General features: G+C 50.7%; 1 protein-coding gene across 8 annotated transcripts in view; it reads right to left on the bottom strand.

The window, feature by feature from the left end:
* PLEKHA6 (pleckstrin homology domain containing A6) overlaps positions 1-13,937 on the bottom strand; it is a 112,153-nt gene that overhangs the window by 77,236 nt on the left and 20,980 nt on the right. The window contains exon 1 of one of the 8 annotated variants that reach the window (XM_024750925.1): positions 11,894-12,097. The exons of the other annotated variants lie outside the window; for them this stretch is intronic. The gene's annotated coding sequence lies outside the window, so the exon portion shown is untranslated. Of the gene's footprint in view, positions 1-11,893; positions 12,098-13,937 lie in introns of those variants that run through there. 8 annotated transcript variants of the gene reach the window in all.

Below are 13,937 nucleotides of genomic sequence, written 5' to 3'. Positions count from 1 at the left end.
TGAATGAAGCCTCTCCTTTCCCGGGGCCCGCCCACGGTCCTCCACAGGGCAAGAGGAGGAGCAGCCGCTTCTCTCCCGCCAGCTTCACGGACCATTTCCTCTGAAATTCCCAGCATCCTCGTTCACCGTCCTCTCCAATGAGAATTGGCTAACATTGCCTCCTACTAGGCCAAACCCATGATTCTGTTTGTGTCTTTTCATTCTGTAGTAAGCCTCTCTTAACAAGAGACCCTATTCCTTGGAGACTAAATTTTTATGCCAAATTTCAAGTAATTTCCATATATATATATGGCAGTTATATATGTATATGTATACTTACATATATATTTATATACATACATATATATATATATATATATATGAAAACTGAGATCCAGAGATGTTAAGGGAATTGCTCCTGGTCACAGACTTTGTGAATATAAGTGAGGGCAGGTCCCAGCAAGGCCAGGCTCCTTTTGGAACTGGTAGGAACTGCTCTTCCTCCAGCAATGCCCCATTCCCACCCCAACAGAAGTGATTGCTCCCTCTCCTGCACAGGTGTTTCTGAGCCACGACATCTCCCCATATGCGATGATCTGTTTATGTATCTGTCTCCCCCAGTTCCTCGAGGGCAATGACCATGCCTTATTCATCTTCGTATTCCTGGTATCTGGCATGTAGTGATTTCTCAGTAAACATCTGGGGAAGAAAGGGCGGGAAGGCAGGGACAGTAGAATGGATAAAGAGGGAGGGGGGAGAAGAGAGAAACGGAAGGGGGAGGGAGGGCTGAGGAGGGAGAAAGGAAAGATGGGGGAGCAAGCAGGAAGGCAGGCGTGAGTGAGGGGGGAAGGATGGGTGAGCAGGTACCAGGAGATGATGTCTCCTCAAGCCAGTGGGACTGGACCATGGCACATGGCCCTCGGCTGATCTAAGTCTCACGGGGATGCACAGACACAGGCCGCACCCCCCAGAGCCTGTCCAGGACAGAATTAAGGAGCACTTATAAGGGGGTGGCCTTCAGCTGCCAGGGAGGCCCGGCAGTTTCCCAGGACGCCACTGTCCTTCCTTCTCTCCTTTCCCACCTCCAGAAAGTGAGAAGAGCCCGTTGCCGCTTCTTCTCGGAGGCTCCCATGCTGCACTGCCTCCCCTGCCTTGTCGTTCCCACCTGTTAAATGGAGGCTCATTCCTGTCCTGGTTGATGGGGATGGATTCAGGGGAATGGGGGCCTGCAACACAGGCTGGGGAGGCCCCTCCACAGGATGCCCAGCCCCAGAAGTGGGGTGAGCTTTTGGGGGTGCTCCCCAGGCGAGGAGCTGGTGCCACAGGAACCTGAGGAAGAAGCCACATTCCTCCATCTGGATTCCCCACAAACACCCACCCCACCTCCCTGAGGCAGGAGGGAGGGGCGGCTTCTGTGGGAAGGGGGCTCCTGAAAAGGCTTGGCTTCTGCAGATGACTCAGGAAAACAACTGGAAACCATAACTTAACAAGCTGGCTTATCTCTGGAATTTCCCTGGGGTGAGGAGATAAGGAGACTTTTTGCTCAGCCTGAGTCCCTGTGAGGCCCCCACTGCTCCTCCTCGTTTTTCTGGAAAGTACCAGGTCCCCAACCCCTTCCCATGTGGTCCATTGTTCACTCCGTATGTGTTTGTGCAGACCTCCTAGCTGCAAGGCACACTGGCCCTGAAGGCAAACTCTGGGGACTAGCTCTCTAGAAGAGGTAGGGGCAGGTGAGGGCAGAAGGGGTTCTTGGCTTCCTCAAAAAAATCCTGAATAATGCCATCACGCTCTGCAAATCCTGCCCAATCTCTTTTGAAAAACAAGTCCTCAAGCCAAATCTGGCACATGCCAGGCGGCCAGGCACCTGGAAATGAAGCAGGAAGGTATTCCAGCGGATCTTGTGGCTTCTCCTTTGTGCCAGAGAGCTGGGCGGGGGAGGGAGGGCCAGGCTCAATCGCACAGGGCTCTCTGAATGGACAAGGCAGAATGTGGGGTAGTGTGAGCTGGAGGCCACGGCTGCCCTGATGGTCCTGGGGAGCATCCACAAGGACAGTCCACTCTATAAAGCAACAGTTAGTGGAAGCCAAGGCACTGAGCTCTCATTCTGACCTACAGCTAATGTGCTGTGTGCTCTCAGGCAGGCCACAAGCCTCTCTGATCCTCAGGTAACTCATCTGTGCAGGGCCATAAGGACAGGGGCAAGGAGAAAAGAGGAAGCAAACTGTGATCCACAACTGCTCACACCCTTAAAGGATTAAACCCACTGTCCTGGGTAGAGCTGCCAAAGCTCTTCCCAAGCCACATCACCTTCTGGCCTCCTACCCCGAGACTCCTGAAACGTTCTCTGTGCTTCAGCCCCGACCCTGCTGATATATTTCCAGTTCCCATGCTGCCTCGTGAATCTCAACCTCCAGGCGTGCTGTTCCTTCTGCCTGAGCTGCACCCCTTCCACCGACACACCCATACTTTAAGGAGGAGCCCAAACCTGCCCCCTTACAGCCACTCCTGACTTCTATTCAGGCAGTCTTCATTCCTCTGTGTTTGCAAAGCCCTCTGTGCATCTAGTCTTATTTTTCTCAATTCTTTGTTTATAAGTCTGTCTCCCCTGCTAGACTTTGAACTTTAAAGGACCGTGTCAAATTCACCTTCCATCCAACAAACATTTAGTAAAGGTCTGCCTTGTGCCAGGCACTGTGAGGTACCAGGATACAGAGGAGAGAAAGGCAGTCTCACGTCTGGGGTCCCCAGTGCACAGGACTGTGCGGGCACAGAGCCCAGCCTACAGCAGAGTCAGGAAAAGCAGGTGCCAGGAGCTGCCCCTGGGGCTCTGCAGTACCTGCTCTGCCTCCTCTCCCTTAGCAGGAGGCGAAAGGATATTGGGAAGAAGACACTAAAAACGTAAACCATGACCACTTCCTGAGAACTTTACTACATACTGCTATGTAGTAAAGCTCTCAGTACTTTAGACACACAATTTTTTATAATCCTCAAATTAACTCTCTGACAAAGGCCTTTGTAGATGAGAAAAGGGGTGCCCAGGGAGGCTGAGAAACCTGCTTGAGGTCACACCGCAGGCAGCAGAGCTCAGACAGGACCTCAGGTCGGTCTGACCATCCCTTGCCCTTAGTCTCATGCTGCCCAGTTTAAACATGCAAATAAATGAGCACCTGTGTGTGTGCCCAGACTTCGTTTCTGAAAGGAGGAAATAATGATGTATTAACTCCTGGCTCTAAACTGTATGACTTTAGTCCTAGCTGCCCAGGCAGCCTCCAAAATTCTCTCTTCCCTTCCTTTCCCATTGCAACAGAAGTTCCCCAAACTAAAAAGCCAGGCCAGCTCCCCACTCTGCCTGGGAGAAGCCAGTGAAATTGCATGGCAGAGGGCTGCCATCCAGCTTTTGCCATCTTCAAAGTGTCATTAGCAGCTGCTTGGCAGGTGGTCCCGGGCCCCTGCAGCCCCAACCACTGTCCCTGTTATCCAGAGCTATCAACCACTGGGATTCTGTCCTTGATGGGCAAAACAGCAGATAACGGGCCTCCTGTGGTCTGCTCCCCCACCAGCCACAATCAACTTCTCAAACGTGCTCTTCCGCATTCCCCTACCAAGCATTTTTCTCTCTCAAAACCTAGCTGTGGCTACTGCCTATGCAAACTCCTCTGCCTAGGCTTCAAGGGCTCTTCCCCAACACCCTTTTACAACACTCCTTTTACTCCTTTCTTCTGTGACCGACACCCCCGCCCCCAACTCAAACCAAGCCAACTGGCCCTGGGGACTTTGCACATGCCCTTCCTGTCTCACGGAGTGTCATCTTACTGATGCAAGTTCTTCTCCTTCTTCCCATCCTAAATCTAAATCATCTTTTCCAGGACGGTCCCAATAGGTTGAAAAACATGCTCAAGTCACACAGCAGGCAGCAGAGCTCAGACAGGACCTCAGGTCGGTCTGACCATCCCTTGCCCTTAGTCTCATGCTGCCCAGTTTAAACATGCAAATAAATGAGCACCTGTGTGTGCCCAGACTTCTTTTTTTCTTTTAAGCAGTTAATAATGATGTATTAACTCAAGGCTCTAAATTGTGTGACTTTAGTCCTAGCATTGTCCTGACAGACCACGCCCAACGCAGACCTTGACCTCGCTTTGCATTTCCGCAGAACTTAATATCCTCCCTGCAGCTACGTTGGACAGAGCAATTCGTTATAGTCATTCATTTGACAGACATTTACTGAAGGCCTACAGCTATGTGCCAGACCATTTACTAAAGGCCTACAGCTATGTGCCAGCTATGTGTGTCTACTATGGGCCAAGCACTCTGCCAGGCACTGGACATTCAGTGCCCTCAAGGAGCTTCTGGCACTCATGTTAATTACCTTCAGGTCCTTTCCTGGGGGAGGCCCACCTCTGCACTTAGATTGGGAGTTCTCTGGAAACTGCTCCCTCTTCGTCATCCTCGCACCTGTCATTTACAAAGAACTTTACTTCTGCAAGGTGCTTTTGCGTCCATTATCTCATTTTATCGGCACAGCACCCATACCAGGTAAGGCTGGAAGACATTATTATTCCATTTGAAAGATGGGGACACTGAGGCCCAGGAAGATGAAGTGACCTGTTCAAGGTCACTTGGATGATATGACCTGGTTACCAGCCAGGTCTTTAACAGGATTCAGGTCCTTTGACTCCCAAGGAGAGTGACCTGTACACAAAACCCTGCCCCACACCATGCAGACTAGGGTCATCAGAGCTAGATGGGACCTGAGTGATGACCCATTTCTCAACCTCAGTTGCTGCCAATAGATCCTGAGGAAGAAAGAGGCCAAAGCAAAAATAGAGGGCCTTAGAAAATGCTTGTGTAACCGGAAACTTTGGAAAAGTTTATCCTTGTATTCCTGGTACATGACAGGCACTCAGTACATATTTGTCAAATGAATGAACAACTTACTAGAGAGGCAAATGGCAGAGGGTATGAGCTAGCTAATAATAATAGCTATTTGAGTGCATACTTTGTGTCAGGCATAATCCTAAATGCAACTCACTTCATCCTCACAGCAATCTTTTGAGATGGCTATTATCATCTCCATTTTACAGATGAGACAAAATGAGGTTAAATACCCGGAGTGGCAGGACTTGGATGGAACCTGGGCAGACTAACTCCAGAGCTGTGCTCTTGATCACGTTAGCCAAGTGCAGGTCATATGCTCCTGCCGTCCACGAAAATCACTCAATTCCCATTACAAGCACACTGAATGAGTGTTCTGATGAGTGCTGAGTGAAGACTGAAGTCACACTTCTGCCCTGGGCCCCAAGGTTCTGCATGAGTCACCCCTGGCTGTAATGAAGTGTAATGAAAATCCAGCCCGGGGCAGGGGCGGGTGCGGGGAGGGGGCGTGTTTCAGCTGCACAAGGACTTCATGAGTCCTCTCCAGTGTCTACATTCCAGAGTCCTGCCATGACCCGGGGGCCTGTCCCCAAAAAAGCAGCTCTTCTCTCTGATTTGATTGTCAAACAGGCCTGGTAAGAGTCAGGGCTATGAATTGTGAAGAACAGAGGATAGAAAGAAATTTCTAGCATCTCAACCGAGGCTGAAGGAGAGGGCAGGGTTAAGGAGGGTAGAGTAGTGTCTGTCACTGGGACAAAGACATGCTGGAAAGATTTATAAATAGGATAAAGAGAGGGGCCTCAGTGAATAACCCCTTTATGGGAGGGGATGGGAAGGACGGGGCTAGGCAACTCCAGCTCTGCCTATTTTTGGCCCCCGTCAGAAAGGAGGCTGACACTTAGACAGGAAAAGTCTCACCACCAACAAGACAGGGACAGGGGCCAAAGAAAGAGAATGTAGAAATAATCTTCTCTGAGGCCGACTTTCTCTGACGAAATCTTAACTGGGAGGGATACGATTCAGAAGAACTGATCTGAAGCAGGAGAGACTACTCCAGAAATCACGAAAGCTGAAGATTTGTGCCTAAAGGTGCTGAATTATACGTTGATTCTGATCTTAGTGCTTCTGTGTGATCTTGGGCCAAAAGCTTATTAAACCTTCCATAGACTTCAGCATCTCCAGTTATTAAGAGGGTATTGTGTCACCTGTACATGTCTTCTTCACCCTTTGGCCTAGGGACCATGTTAGGGTACAGAAGACCAGGGACCAGAGGATGCTTGAAGTTATTTAGAGGAGAAGAGATGCAGAAACGTGAGATCTGGTCAGAGCTCTTGGCGACAGACAGGCAGGAGCCACCTCCAGGCCGTGCTTCAGTTGCTCCAATTGCAGAGAGAGGAGCAACTATTCTGATTGTCTTAAAGCTCCTGAGAAATGGGGATGAAGTGCCTCATGCACCTTGGGTAGGTGACATCCCTGCCCAGTTATCTGTGCCTTCAGATCTCTAGGATCAGCCCACAGAAGCTGAATGGCGGGAAGAAATGTGCCCCGTGATTGAAGCAATGCAGAGAAATGCAAACCGGGGTTAGAGGGCTGGCACAGAGAATCCCCAGGGATTGGTGGCCAACTGTTCCAGTTTGCCCAACAAGGAAGGGTTCCCAGAATGCAGGACTTTTGGTGCTAAAACACAGACATATCGGGACAACTGGTCACCCTAAAGAAGGGCTCACATGTTAAAAAAGCCTCTGGTTTGGCACCCCATGGAATCCTGATGCTCAGAAATATTGAGAGCTCGGGTCCCAGGGTTGCGAGGCCAAGTGCCCAGATGCCTCCCAGGGAGCCTCTGGGCACACGCTGGCCTCGCTGGGCCTTAGTTCCTCTAGAAGATCTTGATAAGTTGGCCTTCTAAGCTTGAGGACAAAATCGGCTAGAAGATGACTAAGGTTGCTCGGGACCCTGAGCCCTGAAAAAGTTCCTTCTTGGTGATTTCTTAGGGTAGCCTGCAGGCAAACCCAGGAGGACGCCATAGAGCAGGACTCTGCTTCCTGGCTTTCCCCAGAGGTCATTTCATCCTACAAAGATCTCAGTGGCCAGGGCAAGCAAGGGATTCAAGAATGGGCACGGGGAGAGGCAGTAACAGCCATTTCCAGGCTGCCAATGCCAGGTACAGCTGAGCTGTCATTAACTTAGAGGCTGGACAGAGCACAGAAAAGGGCAGTGCCCCCCGTTCCTCACCCTGCCCAGTGCCCTACCTAGTGAGTCCAGTGCTGTGAGCTGAGCTTCCCCTGGCTTGAATCCATCTAATTTTCTCCTGAGCCGCTTTGTAGGACAGGCTGCTGGGCACTCGACGTGTCCGGTCCTGCTGTAGCCGACTTTCTCTAGGGCCGAGGGCAGGCTCCAGTTCCATGCCCCTTCTGCCAGCTGAAACAGAGCCCAGGCTCAAACTGGACCCCTGAGTTCATGGAGACCAGAGGGCATGATTGGATACTCACCCCCTCTGTCCCTTAAAGGCAGTCTGCCCCATTATAAGGCCGGGAAGAAGGAACAGGGCCTAAGAAGTTAGGATGGAGAAGGCTTCTCCCTCCTGCCTCTGCCAACTTAGTATTTCTTTATTCAGCAAATGTCCTGTCAGTACCCACTAGGTGCAAAGCACTGGGAAAGAAACAGGCAACTGAGACCCAGACTCAGAACCCAAGGAGGGATGGAGGACTCAGGGAGCTGAAAGCTACAGATTTTTCCCAGCTCTCAATCTAAGGTTCTAAGTATGGCTGCCCCACTCTGTGTCCCCACGGACCCACCCAAGTCAGCACATGCGGAGACGTGGAGGTAAAAGGGAAAGAAGAAAGCCCAAATCCTGGTTAATTCACAAAGCAGTGCTCTGTGGGATAGATAATCAAGCTTTGCCCCAATTTACAACACATTTCCAACAACAACCGTTTTGAGACCTAAGTCCAAACCCTAAGGATCAAGCTAGAGAATTTTTAAAGGGTCTAAGGAGAAGTGTAGTCAAACCCCTTTTCCTTCTCTTTAACTGGTCCATTCATTCACTTATTCATCCATTCATTCACTCAATTCATATTTCATGAGTGCCTTCTGTGTGCCAGCACAGAGTTAGGCATTAGGACTCTGGGGGAAAGTTTAATCCGACCTCACTCAGTGTCCACTGGCTCCCAGCATCCTCATTCCAGCTGTATGATCCAAATGTTCATGGCTCTGTGCCCCTGAACTCTGCTTACTGCCCAGACCCTGGGGCCCTTAGAATTGGTCCAGGCAGAAGGCAGCTCCAAACAGCAGCCTCTGTAGTCTGAAGTTATGGACAAAGCAGCTACTTGGGTTTCTGCCTCGCCCCAGTCTCTCCCATCCCCCTTTCTCTTCTGCCTGGGATGGAAACTCTGCCACTCTCTGCTCACATGCTTGAGTCACAAGACTGAGCTCCCAGCAAAAGAACTAGCTCAAGGATATAATAGGCAGGAGGCAGTGAAACAGAAATGTAATAATTAATTTTGTTCATTAAGTTCCAGTCTTCCTTTTTTTGATGCCTAAGAAGGCAGTGCAATGCTCACTGTTTGCCCAGCCTTCCTACCTGTCCTTCCCATTGAGGCCTCACTTCCTATTCATCTCGGCTCCATTCCTTTCTCTGTCTCTCTCAAGGCCCACGAATGGTGTCCTATTGTCTACACTGCCCAGCACTTGAAGAGTTATAGGAACCAGCCAGTGATAAAGAGCTCATACAGAGCAAAGGAGCTTGGTGCCTGCCAGTCTCCTCTCTTTCCATGAGCCGCAGTGCCAGAGCCCTTCTGGGCCTGGAGTCTCTGGCCCACTTAGGCCAAGGAGAGCACTGGAAGTCCCGCACTTGATTGGCACCTCGTAAGTAGGCTTCCTCCTCTGCCCAGGCAGGTTGTTGTGTCTAATTGTCTAACTGCAGATTTCCATCTCTGATCTGCATGGGCAGATGGGCAAGCAGCTGTGCCAGGCCCCAGGGGACTGCAAGCTCCCGGGGAGGAGGAGCGTCTACCTGGCTCTCTAGGCCCAAGGCCTCAGGGGGCCTCCTCAAGGGCAAGAAACAGCCAGGCCTCCAAAAGGGAAAAATACAAGAGCAAGTCTAAGCCAAACCCCACGGCCTCCCACTCCCTCCCCGCTTGCTCCCATTCCTAAGGAAGGGACAGAGCAGGTATCAGGGAGCCAGGGTGGCCGGATTGCTTTCCCCATTTGAGGCACGTGTTTCTGAGAGCAAGGTCACTGATTTCTCTGGATACAACCTCATCATCCTTAAAATTCTGGCTGAAGCCCTGGGCCACTTTCTGATGACTCTGGCTAAGCTGAAAAGAAACGAAACTGCTATCAAATGCTGCTTGGGCCTCCTTATCGGTGGCTCCTGGAACAGCTAGCATACAATCCTACGTCTGTGATATACGGCCAGCTTTCAGTTATCTGCTGCTGCTCTGTTCTCTACAGTGTCTGCAGATCTCACAGCTAGATACTGGATTGCTCTGAGCAGATCATTCAAAATAACAATGGCTAGCACTTACTGAGCACCTACTATGTGTCCGGGCACTGTGCTAAGCTCTTTGTTTACATTATCTCATTTAATATCCATAACTACCCTGTAAGGTAGGTGGAGACACTGACGCAGAGAGAAGTCAGCTAACTTGCCCAAGGCCAAGCAGTTAGAAAGTTGGATCAAAATCCACACTCAAGCAAGCTGACCTCAACGCCTCCATCTTGTGTGTGTGTGTGTGTGTGTGTGTGTGTGTGTGTGTGTGTGTGTGTGTGTGTGTGTGCTTTGCAAACTATCAACTATTATACAAATATAAAGAGTTATCAGGTCGGTGATAGTAGTAAGAGCTAGGGGGTGGGTATAGGAGATAGGGAAGGTTTGTGTCTGAGAATTAATCTGATTCAATATGGCTAAACTGTATATCAAAGCTAATTGGAAAAATTATTCGGAGTATTCCAGGCTTTCACTCCCTCCATCAACACAAAAACCTGAAATCTGACTGAACACTGTAGAGATGCAAAGGACTCTTTCCAAGACTCCCAACCTGGCATTTATAAGACACCTGCCTTAACAATCCACAGAGACACCAGAACGACTGGGAGTGGGCCACCCCGTTGCCATGTGGTCTCAGCCTCCACAGCAACACCTCCCAAAGAAGGAGGCTTCTTTCCAAAGTAAGAGATCACTTACTGTGGGATGAAAGAAGCAACGTCTAATTAGAGAGAGTCATTAATAGGCAATTAGCCTGTAATGAATGAATGGATCTAGGCAATGATCATCAAGGCTGCTAATATCACAAGAGGGGAGAGAACCAGACATTGTGTGTCTCCTGACAGATGTACACACCACAACCAAGGGATCCTTGCCCCTCCAATAAATAAATTGAAGGAACCTGAGTTTGACCAAGCCCTAACATGTTCCAAGGTTGGAACATGTTAAATGACATGACGAGGATGCAGACAGCCAAACTGAGAATGTGAGAAACTCTACAAGGCCAATGAATGACCCAGTTTCTTCAGCAAAACATTGCAAGAGAAAGAAAAAGAATACCTATAGATTAAGAGTGACGTAAGAGCTGTAGCAATCAATCACAATACATGGACTTATTCGGAGCCAAATTAAAAAGAAAACTAGAGACTAAATTTTTACAATAATCAGAGAAATATGGATACTAACTGGATATTTCATTATATTAAGGGAGTGTTCATTTTGTTTAGGTGTGATAATGATTTTTTTTAAAGAATCCCTACCTTTAGAGATGAAATGATAAGCTGTCTAGAAGTCACTTCAAAATAATCAAAGGGTAGAAAGGATTGGGAGTATACCTAAGACACGATGGGCCACGAGATGACTTCAAAACTACTGAAGCTTGAGTGCACGAGGGCTACTACACTATTCTCTCTATTTTTGTCTATGTCTGCAGTTTTCTATGATAAAAACGTTTTTTTTAAAGTAAAAATCAGACTCTCCATGATCATCACTGCGGTGATATAAGCACAGTGTAATAAACTCCTCCAAACTGGCCAGGCCACTGGCTCGGGCCTCTGTTCTCCCACCCTTGACAACATGATGGGAGAGGACCCCCCAGACTGCCTTTCCGTTTCCAGTACTAGCACTGCAACAACTCACACCTCACTTTCTACAGCTGGATCCCCTCAGGCCTTTGACAGAGGTAGGGCTAGTGCCACGGAAGAGAAAGCAACCCTCCCAAGGTCCCACCACGAGACAGCAGTGGAGCCATATTAAATCTTTGGAGGTGGAATGCCACACTCCGGCTTTTCCTCAGACCATCCTGACTCAGAGCTGAAAACGAGGAGCTTTCCCTGCTTTCCCAGTCCCATACTGAATTCAGCCTCTCACTACCCTGGCGGTTGAAGAAGAACTGGCATCCCGCGGAGAAGCATCTGCAGCGGCCGGATCAAATGCTGAGCTGCCTTTCTGCTTCCATTATGGGGAAGCAGAGGAGGGAGAAGGCAGAGGAGTGGGGAGGACAGGCCGCAGCAGGGCCTAGCGCCCAAGCCCACACTGTGGCCCAGCCCAGGGACCCGGGCTGCGGCCAACCCCACCCTGGGCAAACAGCTGGCACTGCCCAGGCTGGTCCTCCCCTACCACTTCCTGGTGCTGCAGCTCGCAGAGCTCCTGGGAGAGGGGACGCGGAATTCAGAAGGGAAAGGAACTGGACAGGTACGACGGGGTGTCTGCAGAAGCCTTTAGAAGGGAGGAAGTAGAGGGGTGAGCTCAGAACTGGCACATTCCAGAGCTCAGATCTGCCAAGGAAATAACTGAGTAAAAGGGAGAGAAGAGAATAAGAGAGCAAGGGAGAAATAGAGCACCGGTAAAGAGTGAGGCGAGAGAGATGGGGTGGGGAAGGTACCAGAGGCCCCCAGGACCACATAACCGGAGCCATGGGTCAGCCAACGGCCCACCCCACTCCCGCAGCCCTGGCCTCCAGGGTCCCAGCGGCCATTCCCAGCCCAGTTTGCTCAGAGAGAGCTCCCTGCCTCCCTGGCCCAGGACGGGCGTGCAGGAGCCAGCTGTCGGACACACCTCGTGGCCCCATGGTCCTCTCCTACCTCCCGGCAGCCTGCTCCTGGAGAGAGACAGCGGACTGACCCACCTGCCTCCTGAGGGGAGGAGTGCCAGGGGCCGGCTCCACCTCAGGCCAAGTGGCCAATCAAGGGAGTCTGCCAGAGCCCGCCCTTTTGGGGACACACTGCTGAAGGGGATACGGGATTGATTTAGTGTTCATCCAAGGTGCCTGTTCCATATTCATGCCCACGCTGGGCGGTCACAAGATGACTGCCTCCTACCTCCTCACTGACCTTCAGGGACCACAAGACCCAAGGTTACCTTGGAGTCAACCTGCACCAAAGCCAGGAGAGCAGGCATCCATCCTCACCCTTTAGGCCCTGAGCAACTGGACCACAAATCCCCCAACTGAGAGTCGAGGGACCTTGCAACTAACCCCAGAGGCAGTGCCGACTCTGAAATCCAAATCCTGGCTCTGCCACTTGCTGGCTAACCTAGGGCAAGTCACTGAACAGCTCCAAGGTTTCGTCATAAAGTTACCGTGATCCTCTTGCTCAGCCCGTGCCTGCAGAGCGATGGGAGCCTGCGCTGAAGGACAAGAGCTCTGGACTTCTAGAGGAAGCCAGGCCCCATAAATGCGCCATATCATTACCATAAACAAAGTTCTTGCCACACCTAGGAAGGAGGAAGTGGGCTTCTGTCAGGCCCTGCAACTCCATCCCAAAGAAGGATAAGGCAAATGGCAAACCAAGTCAGAGAACACTGAGGCCCCCAGGCCTCAGCACCTTACGCAGGAGAGCAGAGGTCCCCCAGCCCCATCAGAGGGAAAATGCAGACACAGGAGAGTCAGGAAGGATGGCAAGTAAGGGATGGGGGAGGGTAGCACGATCTGGCCCTGGGACTGGTATTTGTGGGTTGACCGGGGTTTCTCTAACCATCAGGCTTGAGCTAAAGCACAGTGGCTTGGAGGAGCAGGCAATTCACACCCCAAGGGTTGCTTCTCCTTTACTCCTCCAGGGAGAAATCTGTGGGCTGCAGGAACTTCCACGGGGAACGGGGGCTCAAACCCAGGACTCCAAGAGTTCTCTGCTTCTCCTAAGAATAATGCTATAAATAATAATCTCTGACGTTTGCACATCGCTCTTTATACACACAGACTGTTTCCCACTGCAGCTTCACAGAACCCGAAGGAGGGAAGCCTTACACTGTGATCCCTATTCCTCAGCTGATTAAACAGCTAGGGCTCAGAGGGGATAGTGAGTAATCCGAAGTTACACATCTTAGGGAAATGCCAAAGGCAGGACAGGAACCCCGTCTCCGTCTCTCAGAGCCTGTTTCTCTCCCCTCAGGCAGCCCAGGGCCTGGCCCTCAGGGGGCAGGATAAACACTAAATGTGGAGGACAGGTCCTGCTCTCTGGGTGGGGTCCCCCCTGGTGCCACTCTTCAGCCGCTCTGGGAAGAGCTCCCTTGAAGGGCTACCTCAACCAAGAGTTCAGGGGCCTCAGGGGTTAAACGCAGGCTGTTCTATGGCAAGTTCAGGGTTTCACTGGCAATAAATTCCCTTAAAAATTTAAGAAATGTCCACTCACCTTGCTCCTGATCGACAACAAATTCTTATTCAGCCAATTCAAATTACAGAGTCCTTCTGAGGTTTTGAGCTCTGAGAGGTCCAGCCTTGAGCCATTTCTCCCCAGGATTCGATCACAAATGGGCAAGAGTAATATGATGCCGATGGCGGCAGGGGCGGAGGAAGACGAGAATCCCCCGTCTCTAGAGCCTTCCCTGGGAGCAGGCCTGGGATGGAGTGGAGCAGGCTCTATGGACTAGACATGCTTCAGCCCAGAAAAAGCTCTCAGGAGGCAATCAAGCATCTGGGCAGGGGAATAAGACAAACAGCATAGCTCCCCCCATCTCAGAGGGAGAAGCCAAGTGGGGGAGGCAGTAAGGTGAGTTGTAAGCAAAATCCCCTTTGCATCCTGTTCAATGAAATCTTAAATTTTTGAGCTAAAAGAAAGAGTCGATAAAAGCTCCCCATCATCCAAACAACTTTTCTAATTATCCC

This window comes from Neophocaena asiaeorientalis, unplaced genomic scaffold (assembly GCF_003031525.2).
Source record: "Neophocaena asiaeorientalis asiaeorientalis breed wild unplaced genomic scaffold, Neophocaena_asiaeorientalis_V1.1 scaffold67, whole genome shotgun sequence".
NCBI lineage: Eukaryota > Metazoa > Chordata > Mammalia > Artiodactyla > Phocoenidae > Neophocaena > Neophocaena asiaeorientalis.
The sequence above is the reverse complement of the archived record's forward strand: the minus strand, read 5'-3'. Positions and strand labels throughout refer to the sequence as shown.